The 4,372-nt window shown below is 43.9% G+C and overlaps 1 pseudogene; it reads right to left on the bottom strand.

The window, feature by feature from the left end:
- Window positions 1-1,673: 1,673 nt before the first annotated feature.
- Window positions 1,674-2,469, bottom strand: LOC129680350 (60S ribosomal protein L7a-like; annotated as a pseudogene).
- Between the last annotated feature and the right edge of the window lie 1,903 nt (window positions 2,470-4,372).

Here is a 4,372-nt window from a genome sequence, read left to right as displayed (position 1 = left end):
TCTGCTTCTGCCTTCAAGGGTGGAATTATGGGTAGGTTGCCACCCTCATGACATCTGTTGGGAATCTTACTGTGTTCCGGTAATTCCACATGTGCTTTTGTCCACAGAAGTTTCAGTCACTGAAGCATCTGGTCATCTTGATGGTTCCTTAGATAAAAGGTTAATGAATTGTGCTAATTATGAGATCCAAGCCTTAGATTCAGAAGGATGACGGGAAGGGCAGCATTTCAGGAGAATGTTCTGAATCAGGAAAAGGTTCAGAAATGTAGAGAAAGCATGATCTTCAGGAGCATTGAAATAGCTGAGATGTAAACATGGAAAGAGACAAGATAAGCAAATGAACCCCGAGCAACAGTTTATAAACAGAAACACGGGAAGATGATCAGCAGCATTAAATGCTCAGAACTGACCACCTATTGAATTCAGCAATAGAGAGGAGAGTTTCCTGGGAACTGGTAAAACAGGAACCAGGCTACAGGGTGATGAATTAGCCTAAAAAGCAGAACAAACCTAAACTCTTTTTGAATGTATAAATCGAGCATGTTGGGGGGAGTGGGTCATAGAAGGGAAATAGGAAAATCTTCAATATACAAAACAGACTGGAAGAATTAGTAGTTAAAGAGGACAAAACTCAGTCCTGATAAGAATTGATAGGCTAGGGTCAGATGAAAGGGGAGGAGGTCCTCCCCTATGAGTGGACTGGGGAAGGAGCACGGGAGGAGAAGAGGGAGGGAGGAAGGGATTAGGACGGGATGAGGGAGGGGGCTATAACTGGGATACAAAGTGAATAAATTGTAATAAATTAAAAAAAAACAAAAATCAGTCTACTTATTTTGCAGTCACATTCTCACTCTCTTGCTCCTCTCCAACTAATTATTTCCAACACAATGTTTACTGTACATCAAGCATTTGGAGAGGCCCACCCAGTGCCAGGATGGAGAGCTTTGCCTACAGAGCCAGTGAGATTTTGTGAATCACTAAAACACTTAAAACAGAGAAGTACAAAGACTATGGGATCATTTTTTCCCCCTAGCATAGACATTTTTTTGGATTTCAATTATAATACATAAATGTCAAAGCAGATGCTGAGCCTGATGGCCAACTGATGGGCAGAGTGAATGGAATTTTATGTAAGAAGTAGGAAATAGTAAGAACTGGAGAGGACAGGAACTTCACAAGGAGAGCAACAGAACAAGATAATTTGAACACAGGGACTCATACTCCAACCAAGGACTATTCGTGGAGATAACCTAGAACCCCGGCACAGATGTAGCCCATGGCAGTTCAGTGTCCAAGTGGGTTACATAGTAATGGGAAGAGGGACTGCCTCTGACATAATCTGATTGGCCTGCTCTTTGATCACCTCCCTCTGAGGGGGGAGCAGCCTTACCAGGCCACAGTAGAGGACAATGCAGCCACTTTTGATGAGAACTGATAGACTAAGATCAGAAAGAAGAGGAGAACCTCCCCTATCAGTGGACTTGGGGAGTGGCATGCAGGCAGAAAGGGGAGGGAGGGTGGGATCGGGAGGGGAGGAGGGAGGGGCTTATGGGGGGATAGAAAATGAATAAAGTGTAATTAATAAAAAATTAAAAAAAGAGATAATCAATCAGTATAGGTTTGTTTTTCTTTGTGATTATATTTATGTACAGAAAACTTAACAGTGTATATATTTAGCCCAGTTCAATGGCGAGTTCTATAGCCTTTACCTTTTCCTGCTTGGCAATGAGAGCCACAGATTTAGGACCCAGGACGTTGCCTCTCAAGTGGTGGCTGATCTTCTCATACCTATTGTTGTAGTTGGTCCTTATAGCCTCCAGCAGCTTGGCCAGAGCACCCTCGTCTTCTGAGTTAACCTGTGTGAAGGCAACCATGGTGCAGGTCTTCCTGTGGACCAGCCACCCCAACCTGGCCTTTCCCTTGATGAGGCAGTAGGGGACCCTATCTTTCCACACAGGGCAGGTAGGAAAACCCCCAGCTCAATGGGGTCCACGTCTTGGGCAATCACCACCTGCTGAGCCTTCATGTTCTCCACCAAGGTGGTGACTGTACTGACCGCTGCTAGATGGACAGGTGGTCTCTAAGTTGGGTCCCCTTTCCCAGCAGCTGTCTTCTCAGCACAGGCCAGTAGCCTCTGCTTCTGAGCCTGCTTTGTCTCTGGCCTGTACTTGTGGGCAACTGTAAGCGGCTGGGTAGCTGTTTGCAAGCCCAGGGCCTGGGTGAACTGGTTAATGGCGGGAGGTACTTTGAGCCACTTATAGAGGATGGCCCTTTGCCACTGCAGCCTAATGTAGTGGGGCCTTTGATGAAGCACCTGAGATCTTTTTTGGGCTGGCTATCCTGCCCAATTACAAAGTTCTTGGGCCTTTTCCCAAACAAAGGATTGACCACCTTTTTGGCCTCCTTTTTCTTCACAATGACAGGGTCAGTGGCCACCTCCTTCCCTTCGGCCTTCTTTCCTTTTGGCATCTTGTTGGAATAAAGAAGAGCTGCACAGGTATATTTTATTAAATGTTAACATATTTGCTACATTTAAGTGGACCTATCTAGTTTCTCAATGACCTCAAAACTCTCTTTCAACTTCCTTAACTCAGATTCTCTGGATCACCTGCCACTACCACTTCTACTCGATCTCATGGCTTAGCATGAGGTGCTGTTTAAATGGAAAGCAATGTTTCATAGTTTCCTTGAAAACATGTTCTTTTTAAATGAATACAAACATCGTATTCTCTTCTTTAATGATATCATGGAAAAAAACAACACAAATACCATGAATAAAATCTTATGAGAACAAGGTGCAATCTCTTTACTATTAATTACTGTCCAATTGTTACTTTTGGCAAACATAGAAGTTTCAGTCATGGAATGTGGGGAGATGTGATGACGGATGTGTGTGTCTTGGTTTTATGACGCTGAGGCAGCAGGATCTCATGTTATAGGCCAGACAGAGATGCATGCAAAGATTCTCAAGTCAAATCAAAATAAAAAAACCAGAATGGCTAAGATAAAAAACTTAGGGCATGATGAATGCGGAGAGGTTGTGGAGAAAGGAAAACCCTCCTCCATTGGTGGTGGGAATGTGAACTTGTACAACCACTTTGGAAACCAATCTGGTGCTTTCTCAGTAAATTAGAAATAGCGCTACCTCAAGTATATATCATTCCTGGGTATATACCTAAAAGATGCCCCACCGTTCAATAAGGACATTTGCTCAACTATGTTGATAGCAGCTTTATTTGTAATAGCCACAATCTGTAAAAAACCCAGATGTCCCTCAATGGAGGAATGGATACAGACAGTGTGGTATATTTATACAATGGAATACTACTCAGAAATTAAAAACAAGAAAATCATGAAATTTGTAGGCAAATGGTGGAAACTAGAAAAAAAAATCATCCTGAGAGAGGTAACCCAGAAGCAGAAAGAAACATATCGTCTATACTCACTTATATTAACCATATATATAGGTTAAACATACTATAATCTATAGTCCTAAAGAAGCTAAACAACAAGGAGGACCCTAGAGAAGAGGCTGAAACCTCATTCAGAAAGGCAAACAGGATATACAGTGGAAGTAGGAGAAAGCAAGGAACAGGACAGGAGCCTTTCACAGGGGAGCTCTGAAAGAGTCTAGCCACCAGGGTATTGAAGGAGATACTAAGACTCATAGCCAAGCTTTGGGCCAAACTTATGGAAGAAGAGTTAGATTGAAAGACCTGGAGGGTACAGGAATTCCACGAGGAGAGTAACAGAGCCAAAAGACCTCGGCCCAGAGGAGCCTGCAGAGATCAATACTCCAACCAAGGAACATGCATGGAGAGGACCTAGAACCCCTGCTTAAAGGAAGCCCATAGGCTGCTCAGTTTCCAAGTGGGTTCCCTAGTAAGGGGTTCAGGGGCTGTCTCTGACATGAACTCAGTGGCTGGCTCTTTGATCACCTCCCTCTGGATGGTGCAGCTTTGCCAGGCCACAGAAGAAGACAATGAAGCCAGTCATGATGAGACCTGATAGACTGGGGTCAGATGGAAGGGGAGGAGATTTCTCCTATCAGGGGACTAGGAAAAGGGCATAGAGGGAGAAAGGAAAGGGTGGGTGGTACTGGGAGGAGATGAGGGAGGGGACTGCAGGAGGCATAAAAAGTGAATAAATTAGACATATAATATAGGATAATCACACTAAAATATGTACACCTGTCAGAGATAGTCCCTGTTCCTATTACAATGGAACCCACTTGGGTACTGAACTGCCATGGGCTACATCTGTGCAGGGGTCTTAGGTTATCTTCATGCATAGTCCTTGGTTGGAGTATCAGTCTCAGGAAAGACCCCTGTGCTCAGATATTTTTTTGCTTCTGTTGCTCTCTTTGTGGAGT

The sequence above is a fragment of the Psammomys obesus genome, unplaced genomic scaffold (genome assembly GCF_907164565.1).
Source record: "Psammomys obesus unplaced genomic scaffold, mPsaObe1.curated_primary_1811, whole genome shotgun sequence".
NCBI lineage: Eukaryota > Metazoa > Chordata > Mammalia > Rodentia > Muridae > Psammomys > Psammomys obesus.
This window is presented reverse-complemented; position numbering and strand designations above follow the sequence as displayed.